Source organism: Carica papaya, chromosome 3, assembly GCF_054855325.1.
Source record: "Carica papaya isolate Zhongbai chromosome 3, ASM5485532v1, whole genome shotgun sequence".
In the NCBI taxonomy this organism is placed as follows: Eukaryota; Viridiplantae; Streptophyta; class Magnoliopsida; order Brassicales; family Caricaceae; genus Carica; species Carica papaya.
The window spans coordinates 23,796,319-23,817,525 of record NC_142311.1 but is presented as its reverse complement, the minus strand read 5'-3'; the positions used below and the strand labels follow the sequence as shown (position 1 = coordinate 23,817,525).

Sequence of the window (21,207 nt, the reverse complement as noted above, 5' to 3'; positions counted from 1 at the left end):
GTGGTGCGGCGGGCGGTCCGTTCATCTGAGTGTGAGTCGAGGCAACAGGGCATTTTGCCTAATATTACAACGAGAAGTAGAGGATCGATGTCCATGCAGAGCGAAACAAATGATGGGAGGGGGGAGGGAAAGAGAAGGGGTATATGTATTTGGAGTGCGGAATGGGACTGGTGGGTTCATACTAGCACTAATGCATCGTATCCCATCATAACTTTACAGTTAAACGTGTTTGGGCGAGAGTAGTACTAGGATAAGTGACCTCCTGGGAAGTGTTCGTGTTGTAGCCACCTTTTTAAAAACAGGGCATTAAATGTTACGCGCGATCGGAGCCATAGTCCGCTGGTTCATTTGTTGGTGTGAGTCACCGCGCCGGGGATTTTGCTTACTTTGTTTTGTGCACTCATTTATACTCCACCATGTGATAAGAGAGTCATTACGAGCATCTTATATAGTAGAACAACGAAAAGAAAAGGTGTGGCGGGTGGTCCTTTAATCTAGGCATGAGTCGAGACACCGGGGCATTTTGCTTGATATTAGAACTAGAAATAAAGATGCAGTTTGCGCACATCGAACTTCGTAGTTAAGCGTGCTTAGGCGAGAGTAATACAAGGAAGGGTGACCTCCTAGGAAGTCCTCTTGTTGCAGTCGTCTTTTTGTAGAGGGGGCGTTAAGAGTATCATTGCGAGTACTTTAAATAGTAGAACAACGAAAAATTAGTTACGGCGGGTGATCCGTTCATATGGGCATATGTCGAGGCACTGGGGCATTTCTCTTAATATTAGAACTAGAAGCAGAGATGAGGTGCGTGAATAGCGAAACAAATAATGGGAGGGGAGAGGAAAGGAGAAGGGGCACTTGTATTTGTGGCGCAAACTAGAATGGGTGCGATCATACAAGTACTAGTTCACCACATAATAAGAGTTTCATTGTGAGCATCTTAAATAATAGAACAACAAAAAACGAGGTGCGGTGGGTGATCCGTTCATATGAGCATGAGTCAGAACTCCATGGCATTTCGCTTGATATTAGAACTAGAAGTAGAGATGAGGTGCGCGCACAACGAAACAAATGATGGGAGGGGAGAGTGAAGGAGAAGGGGTATATGTATTTGCAGCGCAAACTTGAATGGGTGCGATCATATCAGCACTAGTTCACCAGATCCCATCAGAACTTTGCAGTTAAGCATGCTTGGGCGAGAGTAGTACTAGGATGGGTGATCTCCTGGGAAGTTCTCGTGTTGTACCCTTCTTTTTGCAGACGGGGCGTTAAACATTCAACAGGACCAGAGCGATGGTCCACCGGTTCATTTGCAAATGTGAGTCATGGCACCCAGGCATTTTGCTTAATATTTTCCTAGCATTTAATTAAAGCCCATCACGTGCTAAGAGTGTCATTGCGAGCATCTTAAATAGTAGAACAACAAAAAACAAGATACAGCTGGCTATCCGTTCATATGGGCATGAGTCGAGGTGCTTGAGCATTTCACTTGATATTAGAATTAGAAGAAGAGGTGAGGTACGGGCACAACATAATAAATGATGGGAGGGGAGAGTGAAGGAGAAGGAGTATATGTATTTGCGGCGTAAACCAGAACGGTTGTGATCATACCAGCATTAGTTCACCGGATCCCATCAGAACTCCGTAGTTAAAGGTGTTTGGGCGAGAATAGTATTAGGACTGGTGACCTCCTGGGAAGTCCTCGTGTTGTACCATTCTTTTTGTAGACGGGGCATTAAACGTTACACGGGACCAGAGCGACGGTCTGTCGGTTCATTTGCAAACGCGAGTCACGGCACCAGGGCATTTTGCTTAATATTTTTTTAGCATTCAATTAAAGTCCATCACGTGATAAGAGTATCATTATGAGCATCTTAAAAAGTAGAACAATGAAAAATGAGGTGCGGTGGGGGATCCGTTCATATGGGCATGAGTCGAGGCCTGAGGGCATTTTGGTTGATATTAGAACTAAACGGAGAGGTGAGGTGCACGTACAGCGAAACAAATGATGGTAGGGGAGAGGGAAGGAGAATGGGCATATGTATTTGCGGCGCAAATGAGAAAGGGTGCGATCATACCAACAATAATTCACCAGATCCCATCAGAACTCCGCAGTTAAGTGTGCTTGGGTGAGAGTAGATCTAGGATGGGTGATCTCCTAGGAAGTTCTTGTGTTGCACCCTTCTTTTTGCAGACGGGGCGTTAAACATTGTGCAGGACAGGAACGACAGTCTGCCTCTTCATTCGCAAATGTGAGTCAGAGCACTAAGGCATTTTGCTTCAGCATTCAATTAAAGCCCATCACGTGATAAGAGTGTCATTGCGAGCATCTTAAATAGTAAAAGAATGAAAAACGAGGTGCGGCGGGTGATCTGCTCATATGAGCATGAGATGAGGTGCCGGGGCATTTCGCTTGATATTAGAACTAGAAGCAGAGGTGAGGTGTGCGCATAGTGAAACAAATGACGGGAGGGGAGAGGGAAGGAGAAGGGACATATGCATTTATGACACAAATAAGAAATGTTGTGATCATACCAGCAATAATTCACCGGATCCATTCAGAACTCTACAATTATGCGTGCTTGGGTGAGAGTAGTACTAGGATGGTTGACCTCCTGGAAAGTCCTCATGTTGCACCATTCTTTTTGTGAACGGGGCGTTAAACATTACACGGGACCGGAGCAACAATCTGCTAGTTCATTTGTAAACGTGAGTCAAGGCGCTGGGGCATTTTGCTTAATATTTTTTGCGCATTCAATTAAAGTCCATCACATTATGAAAGTGTCATTGCGAGCATCTTACATAGTAAAAAATTAAAAACGAGGTGTGGGGTGCGGGCACAACAAAAATAATGACGTGAAGGGGGAGGGAGGAGAAGGGGTAGATCTACTCGCAGCGCGAAATGGAATAGGTGCGATCATACCAGCACTGATTTGCCGGATCCCATTAGAACTCTACAGTTAAGCATTTTTTGGTGAGAGTAGTACTAGGATGGGTGACCTCTTGGGAAGTTCTCATGTTGCACCCTTCTTTTTGCAGACGGGGCATTAAACGTTACGTAAGACCAGAGCGACGGTCTGCTGGTTCTTTCGCAAACATGAGTCACGAAACCAGAGCATTTTGCTTAATATTTTTTTAGCGTCAAATTAAAGCCCATCACGTTATAAGAGTATTATTACAAGTATCTTACATAGTAGAACAATGAAAACAAAGGTGCGGCAGGCGATCCGTTCATATGGGCATGAGTCGAGGTACCGGGGCATTTTGCTTGATATTAGAACTAGAAGCAGAGGTGAGGTATGCGCGCACAGCAAAACAAATGATGGGAGGGTGGAGGGAAGGAGAAGGGATATATGTATTTGCAGCGCATAACGGAACTTGTGCGATCACACCAGCACTAATTCACCGAATCCCATCAGAACTCCGCAGTTAAGCGTTCTTTGGCCAGCGTAGTATTAGGATGGGTGACCTCCTGGGAAGTCCTCGTGTTGTACCTTTTTTTTTACAGACGGGGCGTTAAACGTTATACGGGACCAAAGTGACAGTCCACCAGTTCATTCGTAAATGTGAGTCACGGCGCCGGGGCATTTTGCATAATATTTTTCGTGCATTCAATTAAAGTCCATCACGTGATAAGAGTGTTATTACGAGCATCTTACATAATATAACAACCAAAACAGAGTTGCAGCGGGCAATCCGTTTATATGGGCATGAGTCGAGGCATCGTGGCATTTCGCTTGATATTAGAACTAGAAGTAGAGGTGAGGTGTGCGCGTACAGCAAAACAAATGATGGGAGGAGGGAGGGAAGGAGAAGGGGCACATGCATTTGTAGTGTAGAATGGGACGGGTGCTATCAGACCAGCACTATTGCTCTGAATCCCGTAAGAACTCTGCAGTTAAGTGTCCTTTGGTGAGAGTAGTTCTAAGATGGTTGACCTCTTAGAAAGTCCTCGTGTTGCACCTGTTTCTTTGCACACGAGGTAATAAATGTTACGCGCGAAAGGAACCACGGTCTGTCAGTTCATTCGTAAACGTGAGTCGCGGCATTAAGGCATTTTGCTTATTATTTTTCGTGCATTCATTTATAGTCCACTACATTGTAAGAGTCTCATTACAAGCATCTTACATAGTACAACAATGGAAAATGAGTTGCAGTGGGCGATCATGTTATCTAGGTGTGAGTTGAGCTTCCAGGGCATTTTGCTTGAAATTAAAATTAGAAGAAGAGGTGCGGGGTGCGCACACAATAAAAAAAATGACGGTAGGGGGGAGGGAAGGAGAAGGGGCACATGTATTTACAGCGCGAAATGGAATGGGTGCGATCATACCAACATTAATTCACCGGATCTCATAAGAACTCCGCAGTTAAGTGATTTTGGGTGACAGTAGTACTAGGATGGGTAACCTCTTGGGAAGTTCTCATGTTGTACCCTTCTTTTTGCAGACAGGGTGTTAAACGTTATGCGAGATCATAGCGACGCTCCACCGGTTCATTCGCAAACGTGAGTCACGGCGTCGGGGCATTTTGCTTAATATTTTTTGTGGATTCAATTAAAGTCCATCACGTGATAAGAGTGTTATTAAGAATATCATACATAGTAGAACAACAAAAATAAAAATGCAGCAGGCGATCCATTCATATGGGCATGAGTCGAGGCGTTGGGGCATTTCACTTGATATTAGAACTAGAAGAAGAGGTGAGGTGTACGTACACAGCGAAATAAATGACAGGAGGGAGGGGGGGGGGGAGGAGAAGGGGTATATGTATTTGCAGCGCGAAATGGAACTGATGCAATCATATAAGCACTAATTCACCAATCTCATCAAAACTCTGCAGTTAAGTATTTTTGGGTGAGAGTAGTACTAGGATGGGTGACCTCTTTGGAAGTCCTCGTGTTGCACCCTTCTTTTTTGCAGATGGGGCATTAAACACTACGCAGGACCGAAGCGATTGTCTGCCGGTTCATTCACAAACGTGAGTCACAGCGTTCGGGCATTTTACTTAATATTTTTCGTGCATTTAATTAAATTCCATCACGTGATAGGAGTGTTATTATGAGTATCTTACATAGTAAAACAACAAAAACAGAGGTGCAGTGGGGGGACCCGTTCATATGGGCATGAGTCGAGGTGTTGGGGCATTTTGCTTGATATTAGAAGTAGAAGCAGAGGTGAGGTGTGTGCGTACAGTGAAACAAATGACGGAAGGTGGGAGGGAAGGAAAAGAAGCATATGCATTCGTAGCGGGAAATGTGATGGGTGTGATCAGACCAGCACTAGTGCACCGAATACCATAAGAACTCTGCAGTTAAGTGTCCTTTAGTAAGAGTAGTACTAAGATAGTTGACATGTTGGAAAGTCCTCTTGTTGCACTTATTTTTTTACACACGAGGTAATAAACGTTACACCCGACCGAAACCTCGGTCCATTGGTTCATTCGCAAACATGAGTCGCAGCGTTAAGGTATTTTGCTTAATATTTTTCGTGCATTCATTTATAGTCCATCACGTTATAAGAGTCTCATTACGAGCATCTTACATTGTAGAACAACAAAAAATAAGGTGTGGGGGGCGGTCATTCATTTGGGTGGGAGTCGAATCACCGGGGCATTTCGCTTAATATTAGAATTAGAAACAGAGGTGCAGGTTCGCAAACAGCAAAAAAAATGATGGGAAGGAGGAGAGAAACAGAAGGGGTATATGTATTTACAGTGCAAAATGGAACAAATGTGATCATACTAGCACTAATTCACCGGATCCCATTAGAACTCTATAGTTAAACATTTTTGGGCGAGAGTAGTACTGGGATGGGTGACCTCTTTGGAAGTTCTTGTGCTACACCCTTTTTTTTGCATACAGGACATTAAACGATACGTGGGACTAGAGCGACAATCAGCCGGTTAATTCATAAATGTGAGTCATGGTGCCAAGACATTTTGCTTAATATTTTTTATGCATTTAATTAAAGTCTTTCACATGATAAGAGTGTTATTACAAGTATCTTATATAGTAGAAAAACGAAAACAGAGGTACGGTAGGGGATCTGTTCATACGGGCATAAGTCGAGACAGCAGGGTATTTTGCTTGATATTAGAACTAGAAGCAGAGGTGAGGTGTGTGCGCACAGCGAAACAAATGACAGTAGGGGGGAGGGAAGAAGAAGGGGTATATGTATTTGCAGCGTGAATTGGAATGGGTGCGATTATACCAACACTAATTAACCGGATCCCATCAGAACTCCGTAGTTAAGCATGCTTGGGCGAGAGGTCTGCCAGTTCATTCGCAAATGTGAGTCACGACGCCGTGGTATTTTGCTTAATATTTTTTACGTACTCAACTAAAGCCCATCACCTGATAAGAGTGTCCTTACGAGCATCTTAAATAGTAGAACAACAAAAAATAAGGTGCGGCATGATCCATTCATGTGGGCGTGAGTCGAGACGTTAGGGTATTTCGCTTGATATTAGAATTTGATGCATAGGTGAGGTGCGCCCGCAGTGAAACAAATGATGGGAGGGGAGAGGGAAGGAGAAAGGGCATATGTATTTGCCGCGCAAACTAGAATGGTTGCGATCATATCAGCACTAGTTCACTGGATCCCATCAGAACTCCAGTTAAGCATGCTGGGGGGAGAGTAGTACTAGGATTGATGACCTACTAGGAAATCCTCATGTTGCACCATTCTTTTTGCAGAGGGGGCGTTAAATATTATGCAGAATCGGAGTGACGGTCTGCTGGTTCATTTGAAAACGTGAGTCACGACGCCGACGCATTTTGCTTAATATTTTTTGAGCTTTTAATTAAAGCCTATCACGTAATAAGAGTGTAATTACGAGTATCTTAGATAGTAGAACAACGAAAAATGAGGTGCGGCGGGCGATCCATTCATATGAGTATGAGTCAAGGCACAGAGGCATTCGCTCCGGTCCTGAAAAATGTTTAACACCCCGTTTGCAAAAAGAATGGTGCAAGACGAGAACTTTTAAGGAGGGCACCTATCTTAGTACTACTCTCGCCCAAGCACGCTTAACTGCGGAGTTCTGATGGGATCCGGTGAACTACTGCTGGTATGATCTCAACCGATCTAATCTACGCAGCAAAGACATATACCCCATCTCCTTCATTCTCCCCTCTCGTCATTTGTTTCGTTGTACGCATACCTCACCTCTTATTATAGTTCTAATATCAAACGAAATGCCTCGACACCTTGACTCATGCCTATATGAACGGATTGCCAGCCGCACCTTATTTTTCGTTGTTCTATTATGTAAGGTGCTCTAAATGACACTCTTATCACATGATGGGCTTTAATTAAATGTGAAAAAAATATTAAGCAAAATGTCCCATCGCAGTGACTCACGTTTGCAAATGAATTGTTGGACCGTCGCTCTAGTCCCGCATAATCTTTAACGCTCCATCTGCATAAACAAGGGTGCAACATGAGAACTTCCAAGGAACCAGCCATCCTAGTTCTACTCTTGCCCAAACATGCTTAACTGCGAAGTTCTGATGAGATTCGGTGAATTAGTGCTGGTATGATCGCATCAATTCTGGTTTGCGCCACAAATACATATACCCCTTCTCCTTCCCTCTCCCCTCACTTATGCTTCTGGTTCTAATATTAAGCGAAATGCCCCAGTGCCTCGACACATGTCCATATGAACGGAATGCCCGCTGCACCTTGTTTTTCATTTTTTTTACTATGTAAGATGCTCGTAATGACATGCTCATCACGTGATGGACTTTAATTGAATGCACAAAAAATATTAAGCAAAATGTCCCGGTGCCTTGGCTCACATTTGTGAATGAACCGGTGGACCGTCGCTTTGGTCCCGTGTACTGTTTAATGCCCCGTTCGCAAAAAGAAGGGTGCAACATGAGGACTTCCTAGGAGGTCAACCATCCTAGTACTACTCTCGCCCAAGCACGAATAACTGTGGAGTTCTGAATGGATCCGGTGATTTATTGTTGGTATGATCGCAACCTTTCTTATTTACGCCGTAAATACATATGCCCCCTTCTCCTTCCCTCTCCCCTCCCGTCATTTGTTTTGTTGTGCGCATACCTCACCTCTACTTCTAGTTCTAATATCAAGAGAAATGCCCCAGCGCAACGTCTCATGCCCATATGAACGGATCGCCAGCCGCACCTCATTTTTCATTGTTCTACTATTTAAGATACTCGCAATGACACTCTTATCATGTTATGGGCTTAAATTGAATGTTGAAAAAATATTAAGCAAAATGTCCCGGTGCCATGACTCACATTTGCGAATGAATAGGCGGACCGTCGCTCTTATCCTGCGTAACGTTTAACGTCCCGTCTGCAAAAAGAAGGGTGCAACATGAGAACTTCCCAAGAGGTCACCCATCATAGACTACTCTCGCCCAAACACCTTTAACTGCAGAGTTTTGATGGGATCCGATGAACTAGTGCTAGTATGATCGCAATCGTTCTGGTTTGCGCCGTAAATACATATACCCCTTCTCCTTCACTCTCCCATCCCGTCATTTATTACGTTGTGCCCACAACTTACCTCTTCTTCTAGTTCTAATATCAAGCGAAATACTCTGGTACCTCGACTCATGCCCATATGAATGGATCGCTAGCCGCATCTCGTTTTTCATTGTTCTACTATTTAAGATGCTCGCAATGACACTCTTATCACATGATGGGTTTTAATTGAATGCTGGAAAAATATTAAGCAAAATGCCCCGGTGCCATGACTCACATTTGCAAATGAACTGGCAGACCATCACTCCGGTCCCGTTGAATGTTTAACGCCCCGTTTGCAATAAGAAGGGTGCAACACGAGAATTTCTTAAGAGATCACCCAACCTAGTACAACTCTTGCCCAAGCATGCTTAACTGCAGAGTTCTAATGGGATCCAGTGAACTAGTGCTGGTATGATCGCACCAGTTCAAGTTTGTGCCACAAATACATATACTCCTTCTTCTTCACTCTCCCCTCCCATCATTTGTTTCGTTGTGCGTGCACCTAACCTCTGCTTCTAGTTCTAATATCAAACGAAATGTCCCAGAGTTTTGACTTATGTCCATATGAACGGATTGCCCACCGCACCTCGTTTTTTGTTGTTCTACTATTTAAGATGCTCGCAATGACACTCTTATTAGGTAGGGGCTTTAATTGAATGCACAAAAAAATAAGCAAAATGCCCCGACACCGTGACTCACGTTTGTGAATGAACCAGCAGATCATCACTTCGGTCCCGTGTAATATTTAACACCTCATCTGCAAAAAAAAATGGTGCAACACGAGGACTTCTCAAGAGGTCACCCATTATAGTACTAAACTCGCCCAAGCATGCTTAACTGTGGAGTTCTGATGGGATCCAGTGAACTAATGCTTGTATGATCACACCCATTCTAGTTTGTGTCACAAATACATATACCCCTTCTCTTTCCCTCTCTCATCCCATTATTTGTTTCGCTGTGCGCGCACCTCATCTCTGCTTTTAGTTCTAATATCAAGTGAAATGCCCTAGTGCCTCGACATATGCCCATATGAATGGATCGCCCGCCGTAACTCATTTTTTGTTGTTCTACTATTTAAAATACTCACAATGATACTCTTATCACGTGATGGGATTTAATTGAATGCGCAAAAAATATTAAGCAAAATGCCCCGGCACTGTGACTCATGTTTGTGAATGAACCGGCAGACCATCGCTCTGGTCTCGCGTAACATTTAACACCTTGTCTGCAAAAAGCATGGTGCAACACGAAAACTTCCTAGGAGGTCACCCATCCTAGACTGCTCTCGCTCAAGCACGCTTAACTCTGGAGTTCTAATAGGATATGGTGAACTAGTGCTAATATGATCAGATCTGTTCTAGTATGCGCGGCAAATACCTATACCCCTTCTCCTTCACTCTCCCCTCCCGTCATTTGTTTCTTTGTGCACGCACCTCACCTCTGCTTCTAGTTATAATATCAAGCGAAATGCCCCGACGCCTTGACTCATGCCCATATGAACTGATCGCCCACCGTACCTCAGTTTTCATTATTCTACTATTTAAGCTACTTGCAATGACACTCTCATCACGTGATTGACTTTAGCTGAATGCGTAAAAAAAATTAAGCAAAATGCACCGGTGCAGTGACTCACATTTGCAAATGAACCGGTGAACCATCGCTCTGGTCCCCTATAACGTTTAATGCCCCGTCTGCAAAGAGAATGGTGGAACACGAGAACTTCCCAGGAGGTCACCAATCCTAGTACTAGTCTCGTCAAGCACGCTTAACTACGGAGTTTTGATTAGATTCAGTGAACTAATACTGGTATGATTGCACCTTTTCTAGTTTGCACCGCAAATAGATATACCCCTTCCCCTTCACTCTCCCTTCCCGTCATTTGTTTCTCTATGTGCACAACTCACCTCTGCTTCTAGTTCTAATATCACGTGAAATACCCCGGCGCCTTGACTCATGCCCATATAAATGGATTGCCCACCGCACTTTGTTTTTCATTATTCTACTATTTAAGATGCTGGCAATGACACTCTAATCACGTGATGGGCTTTAATTGAATGTGTAAAAAATATTAAGCAAAATTCTCCAGCGCCGTTACTCACGTTTATGATTGAACAGGTGGACCGTCGCTCCGGTTCTGCATAACATTTAATGCCCCGTCTGAAAAATGAAGGGTGCAACACGAAGACTTCCTAGGAGGTCACCCAAGCACCCTTAACTGCGGAGTTCTGAAGGGATCCAGTGAACTAGTGTTGGTATGATACCACTTGTTTTAGTTTGTGCCACAAATACATATACCCTTTCTCCTTCACTCTCCCCTACTGTCATTTGTTTCTCTGAGCGCGCACCTCACTTCTACTTCTAATTCTAATATTAAGAGAAATGCCCCCGTGTCCCGACTCATGCCCATATGAGTGGATCACCCACCACACCTCGTTTTTCGTTGTTCTACTATTTAAGATGCTCGCAATGACACTTTGATCACGTGATGGGCTTTAATTGAATGTGCAAAAAATATTATGCAAAATACCCCGGTGGTGTGACTCACGTTTGCGATTGAACCGGTGGACCGTCGCTCCGGTCTGGCATAACGTTTAACGCCCTGTCATCAAAATGAAGGGTGCAACACGATGACTTCCTAAGAGGTCACCCATCCTAGTACTACACTCATCCAATCACGCTTAACTATGGAGTTCTGATGGGATCCGATGAACTAATGTTTGTATGATCCCATCTGTTCTGGTTTACGACGTAAATACATATACCCCTTCTCCTTCACTCTCCCCTCCCATCATTTTTTTCTTTGAGTGCGCACCTCACCTCTGCTTCTAATTCTAATATCAACCGAAATGCCCCAGCGCCTCAACTCATGCAATATGAACAGATCACCAGCTGCGCCTCATTTTTCGTTATTCTACTATTTAAAATTCTTGCAGTGACACTCTCATCACGTGATGGACTTTAATTGAATGCGCGAAAAATATTAAACAAAATGCCCCGATGCTGTGACTCACATTTTTGAATGAACTAGCAGACCGTCGCTCTAGTCCCACATAATGTTTACCGCTCCGTCTGCAAAAATAAGGTTGCAAGACGAGAACTTTTCATAAGGTCACCCATCTTAGTACTACTCTCGCCCAAGCACACTTAGCTGCAGAGTTCTCATAGGATCTGGTGAAGTAGTGATGGTATGATTGCACCATTTTCTGTTTGCACTGCAAATAAATATTCACCTTCTCCTTCCCATTCCCTTCCCGTCATTTGTTTCACTGTGCATGCACCTCACATCTGCTTCTAGTTTTAATATCAAGCGAAATGCCTCGGCGCCTTAACTCATGCCCATATGAACGGATCGCCCGCCGCACCTCATTTTTTGTTGTTCTTTTGTTTAAGATGCTCGCAATGACACTCTTATCACAAGATGGACTTTAATTGAATGCACAAAAAATATTAAGCAAAATGCCTCAGCGCCGTGACTCACGTTTGCGAATGAACTGGCAGACCGTCGCTCCAGTCCCGCGTAACATTTAACGCCCTGTCTGCAAAATGAAGGGTGCAACACGAACACTTCTCAAGAGGTCAGCCATCCTAGTACTATTCTTGTCCAAGCACGCTTGACTGCAGAGTTCTGATGGGATCTGATGAACAAGTGCTCGTATGATCACACTCGTTCTACTTTTGCGCCACAAATACATATACACCTTCTACTTCTCTCTCTCCTTCTGCCATTTATTTTTCTTTGCGCGCACCTCGCCTCTGCTTCTAGTTCTAATATCAAGCGAAATGCTCCCGACACCTCGACTCATGCCCATATGAACCGAACACCCGCCGCACCTTTATTTTCATTGTTCTATTATGTAAAATACTCGCAATAACACTCTTATCACGTGCTGGGTTTTAATTGAATGCACAAAAAATATTAACCAAAAATTCCCCAGCGTTGTGACTCATGTTTGCGAATGAATCGATGGACCATCGCTCTGGTCCTGTATAACATTTAACGCACTGTTTATAAAAATATTGGTGCAACATGAGAACTTCCAGGAGGTCACCCATCCTAGTACTACTCTCGCTCAAGCACGCTAAACTGCGTAGTTCTGATGGGATCCGGTGAACTAGTGCTGGTATTATCGCACATGTTCTAGTTTGTGCTGCAAATATATATACCCCTTCTCCTTGCCTCTCCCCTCTCATCATTTATTTCGTTGTGCGCGCACTTCACCTCTGCTTCTAGTTCTAATATCAAGCAAAATGCCTCGGCGCCTCGACTCATGCCCATATGAATCGATTACCTGCCGCACTTCTTTTTTCATTGTTCTATTATGTAAGATACTCGTAATAACACTCTTATCACGTGATGGAATTTAATTGAATGCACATAAAATATTAAGCAAAAATGCCCCGGAGCCGTGACTCATGTTTGCGAATGAACCGGCGAACTGTCGCTCTGGTCCTGCATAACATTTAACACTCCGTCCGTAAAAAGAAGGGTGCAACACGAGGACTTCCCAAGAGGTCACCCATCCTAGTACTACTCTCGGCTAAAGATGCTTAACTGTAGAGTTCTGATAGGATTCGGTAAATTAGTACTGGTATGATCGCACCAGTTCCATTTCTTGCTATAAATACATATATCCCTTTTCCTTCCCTCCACTTTCCTGTCATTTGTTTTGCTGTGTGCGCACCCCACACCCCGTACCTCTGCTTCTATTTCTAATATCAAGCAAAATGCCTTCACGGCTCAACTCGCCCAGACGAAATGACCGCCCGCCGTGCCTCATTTTTCGTTGTCACACTATGTAAGATGCTCGTAATGAGACTCTTATAACGTGGTGGACTTTAAATAAATGTACAAAAAATATTAAGTAAAATGCCCTGACACCGATAATTATGTTTGCGAATGAACCGACGGACCGTGGTTCCTGTCGCGTGTAACGTTTAATTCCTTGTGTGTAAAGAAACAAGTGCAACACGAGGACTTTCCAAGAGGTCAACCATCTTAGTACTACTCTCACTAAAGGACAGTTAACTGCAGAGTTTTTATGGGATTCAGTGCATTAGTGCTGGTCTGATCGCACCCGTCTAAATCCACTCTACGTGCACAGCTCACCTCTGTTTCTAGTTATAATATCAAGAAAAATACCCCAGTACCTCGACTCATGTCCATATGAACGGATCACCCGCCGTACCTCTGTTTTCGTTGTTCTACTACGTAAGATACTCGTAATAACACTCTTATCACGTGATGGGGTTTAATTGAATGCACAAAAAATATTAAGCAAATGCCCTGGTGCCATGACTCACGTCTGCGAATGAACCGGCGAACTGTCGATCAGGTCCTGCGTAACGTTTAACGCCCTGTATGTAAAAAGATGGGTGCAACACGAGAACTTCCCAGGAAGTCACCCACCTTAGAATTGCTCTCGCCCAAGCACACTTAACTGCAAAATTCTGATGGGATCCAGGGAATTAGTGCTGATATTATCGCACCTGTTCTAGTTTGTGCTGGAAATACATATACCTCTTCTCCTTCCCTCCCCCGTCCCATCATTTCTTTCGCTATGCGCGCACACCTCACCTCTGCTTCTAGTTCTAATATCAAGCAAAATGCTCCGACGCCTCAACTCATGCCCATATGAACGGATCACCGGCCGCACCTTTGTTTTAGTTGTTCTACAATGTAAGATCCTCGTAATAACACTCTTATCACGTGATGGGCTTTAATTGAAAGCATGAAAAATATTAAGCAAAATGCCTTGGCACCGTGACTCACATTTGCGAGTGAACTGATAGATTGTCGCTCCGGTCCCGCATAACATTTAACGCCCCGTCTATAAAAAGATGGATGCAACATGAGAACTTCCCAAGAAGTCACCCATCTTAGTACTACACTCGTCCAAGTACGCTTAACTGCGGAGTTATGATGGGATTAGGTGAATTAGTGCTGGTATGATCGCACCGGTTCCAGTTAACGCCGCAAATACATATATCCCTTCTCCTTCCTTCCCCCCTCCTGTCATTTGTTTAGCTGTGCACGCACACCTCACCTCTGCTTGTAGTTCTAATATCAAACGAAATGCCCTGGCAAGTCGACTCATGCCCATATGAATGGATCGCCTGCCGCACCTCTGTTTTTGTTCTTCTACTATGTAAGATACTCGTAATAATATTCTTATCACGTGATGGGTTTTAATTGAATGCACAAAAATTATTAAACAAAATACCCCGACGCCGAGCACAACGTTTAATGCTCTATCAGTAAAAAGAACGGTACAACATGAGGACTTCCCAGGAAGTCACCCATCTTAGTGCTACTCTCGCCCAAAAATGCTTAACTGTGGAGTTCTGATGGGATTCGATGAATTAGTGCTGGTATGATCGCACCCATTTCACTTCACACTGCAAATATATATACCCCTTCTCTTTCCCTCCCCCCATCATTTTTTTCACTGTCCGCGCACCCCACACCTCTGCTTCTAATTCTAATATCAAGCAAAATGCCCCGGTGGCTTGACTCACACCCAGATGAAATGAATGCATGAAAAATATTAAGCAAAATACCTAGATGCCGCGACTCACTTTTGCGAATGAACCGACAAACCGTGGTTTTAGTCGCGCGTAATGTTTATTGCCTCGTGTGCAAAAAAATAGGTATAACACGAGAACATTCCAAGAGGTCAACCATCTTAGTACTACTCTCACCCAAGGACACTTAACTGCAGAGTTCTTATGGGATTCAGTGCATTAGTACTGGTATTATCGTACCTGTCCCATTTACGCTATAAATGCATGTGCCCCTTCTCCTTCCCTCCCCCCTCCCATCATTTGTTTCGCTGTGCGCGTACACCTCACCTCTGCTTCTAGTTCTAATATCAAGCGAAATGCTCCAGGGCCTAGACTCATGCCCATATGAATGGATCGCTCGCCGCACTTCTATTTTCATTATTCTACTATGTAAGATACTCGTAATAACACTCTTATCATGTGATAGGCTTTAATTGAATGCACAAAAAATATTAAGCAAAATGCTCTGATGCCGTGACTCACATTTACGAATGAACCGATAAACTGTGGTACTTGTCGCGTGTAATATTTATTTCCTTTTTTGAACAAAAATAGGTCTAACACGAGGACTTTCCAAGAGGTCGACCATCTTAGTACTACTCTCACCCAAGGACACCTAACTGCAGAGTTCTTATGGGATTCGATGCATTAGTGCTGGTATTATTGCACCCGTCCCATTTTGCACTATAAATGCATGTGCCCCTTCTCCTTCCCCCCCCCTCCCGTCATTTATTTTGCTGTGTGCGCACACCTCACCTCTGCTTCTAGTTCTAATATCAAGCGAAATGCCTCGGCGCCTCAACTCATGTCCATATGAACAGATCGCCTACCGCACCTCTGTTTTTGTTGTTCTATTATGTAAGATACTCGTGATAACATTCTTATCATGGGATGGGCTTTAATTGAATGCACGAAAGATATAAAGCAAAATGCCCCGGCGCCGTGACTCACGTTTGCAAATGAACTGGCGGATCGTCGCTTCGGTCCTGTGTAACGTTTAACGCCTTGTTTGCAAAAAGAAGGGTGCAACACGAGGACTTCCCATGAGGTCACCCATCCTAGTACTACTCTCACCCAAAAATGCTAATTGCAGATTTCTGATGAGATTTTGTGAATTAGTGCTGGTATGATCACACTCGTTCCATTTCGCGCTGTAAATAGATATACCCCTTCTCTTTCCCTCTCCCCTCCCGTCATTTTTTTCATTGTTCAGACACCCCCCACCATTGTTTCTAATTCTAATATTAAGGGAAATGCTCTGGTGACTCGACTCGTGCCTAGATAAATGGATCATCCGCCATACCTCATTTTTTTTATTATGTTATCGAAGCTACTCGTAATGACACTCTTATCACATGGTGGACTATAAATGAATGCACGAAAAATATGAAGCAAAAAGCCATGGTGCCAAGACTCATACCAGCGAATGAACCGGTGGATCGCATCTCCGGTCACGCCTAATTTTTAATGCTCCATCCAAAAAAATACAGGTACAACACGAGGATTCAGTGGGATTCCAAGGACACTTAACTATAGAGTTCTTATGAAATTCAGTGCATTAGTGTTGGATTGATCGTGCCTGTCCCATTCCCCGCTACAAATGCATGTGCCACTTCGGTATCCCTCCCCGCTCCGATCATTTGTATTACTGTACATGCACACCTCACCTCTGTTCTAGTTTTAATATCAAGCAAAATGCCCTGACGCCTTGACTTATGCCTAGATGAATGGATCGCTCGCTGCACCTCTATTTTCATTGTTCTACTATGTGAGATACTCATAATAACACTCTTATCACGTGGTGGGTTATAATTGAATGGACGAATAATATTAAGCAAAATGCCCCGGCGCCATGACTCACGTTTACGAATAAACCTGCAGACTGTTGCTCTGGTCCCGCATAATGTTTAACGCCCTGTCTACAAAAGGAAGGGTGCAACATGAGGACTTCCTTAGAGTTCACCCATCCTAGTACTACTCCCGCCCAAACACTCTTAACCGTGAAGTTTTAATGAGATCCAGTGAATTAGTGATGGTATGATCAAACATATTCTAATTTGTGCTCTAAATATATATATCCCTTCTCCTTCCCACCCCCCTCTTGTCATTTATTTCACTATGCACACACACCGCACGTTTTTTTCTAGTTCTAATATCAAGCAAAATGCACCGGTGCCTCGACTCATGCCCATATGAACGGATCGTCCGTGGCACCTCTGTTTTTGTTGTTCTATTATGTAAGATATTCGTAATAACACTCTTATTACGTGATAGGTTTTAATTGAATACATGCAAAAATTTAAGCAAAATGCCTCGACGCCGTGACTCACGTTTGCGAATGAACCGACGAACCGTCGCTTTGGTCCTGCATAAAATTTAACGCCCCGTCTGCAAAAAGAAGGGTGCAACATGAGAACTTCCCAGGAGATCACCCATCCTAGTACTACTCTCGCCCAAGCACGCTTAACTACAGAGTTATGATGGGATCTGGTGAACTAGTGCTGGTATGATCGCACTCGTACTAATTTGCGCAGCAAATACATATACCCCTTCTCCTTCCCTTTCCCCTCCCGTCATTTGTTTCGTTGTGTGCGCAACTCACCTCTGCTTCTAGTTCTAATATCAAGCAAAATGTCCCAGCACCTCGACTCATGCCCATATGGACGGATCGCCTGCAGCACCTCATTTTTCGTTGTTCTATTATGTATGATACTAGCAATGATACTCTTATCACGATATGGGCTTTAATTGAATGCGCAAAAAATATTAAGCGAAATTCCCCGGTGTCGTGACTCTCTTTTACGAATGAACCCGTGGACCATAGCTCTGGTCCCACGTAACATTTAACAGACCGTGTTCAAAAAGAAGGGTGTAACACGAGGACTTCCAGGGAGGTCACCCATCTTAGTACTCTCTCGCTCAAGCACGCTTAACTGAGAAGTTCTTATGGGATCCAGTGAACTAGAGGTGGTATGATCGCATCTCCTTCCCTCTCCCCTCCCATCATTCATTTCGTTGTGCGCGCGCCTCACCTGTGCTTCTAGGTCTGATATCAAGCGAAATGCCGGTACCTCGACTCATGCCCATATGAACGGACAGCTCGCTGCACTTCATTTTTCGTTGTTCTACTACGTAAGATACTCGAAATGACATTCTTATTACGTGATGGGCTTTAATTGAATGCGTGAAAAATATTAAGCAAAATGCCCCGGCACTGTGACTCAGCTTGCTAATGAACCGGCAGACTGTCGCTCCGGTCCTGCGTGACGTTTAATGCCCTGTCTGTAAAAAGAATAGTGCAACACGAGGACTTCCCAGGGGGTCACCCATCTTAGTACTACTCTCGATCAAGCACGCTTAACTGTGGAGCTCTAACGGAATTCGGGGAAATAGTGCTGGCATGATCGCACACGTTCTAGTTTGTGCTGCAAATACATATTCCCCTTCTCCTTCTCTTTCCCCTCCTGTCATTTGTTTCGCTGGGCACGCACCTCACCTCTACTTCTAGTTCTACTATCAAGTGAAATGCCTCGGTGCCTCGACTCATGTCCATATGAACGGATCGCCCGCTGTACCTCGTTTTTCATTTTTTTTACTATATACGATACTTATAATGATACTCTTATCACGTGATAGGTTTTAATTGAATGTGCAAAAAATATTAAGCAAAATGCCCTGGCACTGTGACTCACGTTTGCGAATGAACTGGCGGACTGTCGCTCCGGTCACATGTAACGTTTAGCGCCCTGTCTGTAAAAAGAAGGGTGCAACATGAGGACTTCTTAGGAGGTCAACCATCCTAGTACTACTCTCGCCCAAGCATACTTAACTGTGGAGTTCTGATGGGATCTAGTGAACTAGTGCTGGTATAATCACTCCCATTCTAGTTTACGCCGCAAAGACGTATACCCCTTCTCCTTCCCTCCCCCCTCCCATTTTTTGTTTTACTGTGCGTGCACCTCATCTCTTCTTCTAGTTCTAATATCAAGCGAAATGCCCCGTGTCTCGACTCATGCCCATATAAACGGATCGCACCGCAGCTCAATTTTCATTTTTCTACTATGTAAGATGCTTGCAAGGATACTCTTATCACGTGGTGAACTATAAATGAATGTACAAAAAATATTAAGCAAAATGGCCTGACACCGTGACTAACATTTGAAAATGAACTGATTGACCGTGGTTCCGATCGCGTGTAACGGTCCATTGCCTCGTGTGCAAAAAAACAGGTGCAACACGAGAACTTTCCAAGAGGTCAACTATCTTAGTACTACTCTCACCAAAGGACATTTAACTACAGAGTTCCTATGGGATTTGGTGCATTAGTGCTGGTCTTGTCACACTCGTCCCATTCCCCACTACAAATCCATGTGCCCTTTCTCCTTCCCTACCCCCTCCCTTCATTTGTTTCGCTATACTTGCACACCTCACCTCTGCTTCTAGTTCTAATATCAAACAAAATGCCCGGTGCCTCGACTCATGCCCATATGAAAGGATCGCCTGCCGCGCTTCTGTTTTTGTTGTTCTACTATGTAAGATACTCGCAATAACACTCTTATCACGTGATGACCACTAATTGAATGCGCAAAAAATATTAAGCAAAATGCCCCAGTACCGTGACTCACGTTTATGAATGAATAAGTAGACCGTCGCTCCGGTCCCACGTAACATTTGCCACATCTTTAAAAAGAAGGGTGCAACACAAGAACTTCCCAGCAGATCACCGATCTTAGTACAACTCTCACCCAAGCATGCTAAACTGCGGAGTTCTGATGGGATCTGGTGAACTAGTGCTAGTATGATCACACCCGTTCTAGTTTGAGCTGCAAGTACATATACCCCTTATCCTTCCTTCTCCCCTCCCGTCATTTGTTTCGCTGTGCGCACACCTCACCTCTACATCTAATTTTAATATCAAGCGAAATATCCCGGTGCCTCGACTCATGCCAATATGAATGGATAGTGTCGTACCTCATTTTTCGTTGTTGTACTATGTAATATGCTCGCAAAGACACTCGTATCACGTGATGGGCTTTAATTGAATACATAAAAAATATTAAACAAAATGTCCCGTCGTCGTGACTAACATTTGCGAATGAACTAGCAGACCATCGCTCCAATCCCGCGTAACGTTTAACGCTCAGTCTGCAAAAAGAAGGATGCAACATGAGGGCTTCCTAGGAGATCATCAATCCTAATACTACTCTCGCCCAAGCACGCATTACTGTAGATTTTTGATGGGATCCGGTGAACTAGTGCTGGTATGATCGCACCCTTTCTCATTTCCGCCGCAAATACATATGGCCCCTCTACTTCCCTCTCCCATCCCGTCATTTGATTCGCTGTGCGCGTACCTCACCTCTTTTTCTAGTTTTAATATTAACTGAAAAGGCCTGGTGCCTCGACTCATATCTATATGAACAGATCGCCCACCGCACCTCGTTTTTTGTTATTCTATTATGTAAGGTGCTCGCAATGAAACTCTTATCACATGATGGGTTTTAATTGAATGCGCAAAAAATATTGAGCAAAATGCTCTGGCGCTGTGACTCACATTTGCAAATGAACCAGTGAACCGTCACTCTAGTCCCACGTAACGTTTAACGCCCCGTTTGCACAAAGACTTGTGCAACACGAGGACTTCCGAGGAGGTCACCCATTCTAGTACTACTCTCTCCCAAGCACGCTTAACTGTAGAGTTCTGATGGGATCCAGTGAACTAGTGCTGGTATGATCGCACCCGTTCTAGTTTGCGCCGCAAATACATATACCCCTTATCCTTCACTCTCCCCTCCCGTCATTTGTTTCTCTGTGCGCACACCTCACCTCAGCTTTTATTTCTAATATCAAGCGAAATGCCCAGGTACTCGACTCATGCCCATATGAACGGATCGCCCACCGCACCTTGTTCTTCGTAAGGGTGCAACACAAGGACTTTCTAGGAGGTCACCCATCCTTGTACTACTCTCGCCCAAGCACGCATAACTGCAGAGTTCTAATGGGATCCGGTGAATTATTGCTGGTATGATCGCACCCTTTTTTATTTGTGCCACAAATACATATGCCCCTTCTCCTTCCCTCTCCCTTACTGTCATTTGTTTCGGTGTGCGCGCACCTCACCTCTCCTTCTAGTTCTAATATTAATCGAAATG

At 44.1% G+C, this 21,207-nt stretch overlaps 13 pseudogenes; 5 read left to right on the top strand and 8 right to left on the bottom strand.

Moving 5' to 3' along the window:
- The first annotated feature begins 1,127 nt into the window (after window positions 1-1,127).
- LOC148267284 (5S ribosomal RNA) lies at window positions 1,128-1,246 on the top strand (annotated as a pseudogene).
- Window positions 1,247-1,594: 348 nt separating this feature from the next.
- LOC148267283 (5S ribosomal RNA) lies at window positions 1,595-1,713 on the top strand (annotated as a pseudogene).
- Window positions 1,714-2,061: 348 nt separating this feature from the next.
- LOC148267282 (5S ribosomal RNA) lies at window positions 2,062-2,180 on the top strand (annotated as a pseudogene).
- A 726-nt stretch (window positions 2,181-2,906) lies between these two features.
- On the top strand, window positions 2,907-3,025 carry LOC148267281 (5S ribosomal RNA; annotated as a pseudogene).
- Window positions 3,026-4,313: 1,288 nt separating this feature from the next.
- LOC148267280 (5S ribosomal RNA) lies at window positions 4,314-4,432 on the top strand (annotated as a pseudogene).
- A 4,366-nt stretch (window positions 4,433-8,798) lies between these two features.
- Window positions 8,799-8,917, bottom strand: LOC148267279 (5S ribosomal RNA; annotated as a pseudogene).
- Window positions 8,918-9,263: 346 nt separating this feature from the next.
- LOC148267278 (5S ribosomal RNA) lies at window positions 9,264-9,382 on the bottom strand (annotated as a pseudogene).
- Window positions 9,383-11,574: 2,192 nt separating this feature from the next.
- On the bottom strand, window positions 11,575-11,693 carry LOC148267277 (5S ribosomal RNA; annotated as a pseudogene).
- An 818-nt stretch (window positions 11,694-12,511) lies between these two features.
- On the bottom strand, window positions 12,512-12,629 carry LOC148267276 (5S ribosomal RNA; annotated as a pseudogene).
- Window positions 12,630-17,454: 4,825 nt separating this feature from the next.
- On the bottom strand, window positions 17,455-17,573 carry LOC148267275 (5S ribosomal RNA; annotated as a pseudogene).
- Window positions 17,574-18,816: 1,243 nt separating this feature from the next.
- LOC148267274 (5S ribosomal RNA) lies at window positions 18,817-18,935 on the bottom strand (annotated as a pseudogene).
- A 1,743-nt stretch (window positions 18,936-20,678) lies between these two features.
- Window positions 20,679-20,797, bottom strand: LOC148267273 (5S ribosomal RNA; annotated as a pseudogene).
- Window positions 20,798-20,972: 175 nt separating this feature from the next.
- Window positions 20,973-21,091, bottom strand: LOC148267272 (5S ribosomal RNA; annotated as a pseudogene).
- Between the last annotated feature and the right edge of the window lie 116 nt (window positions 21,092-21,207).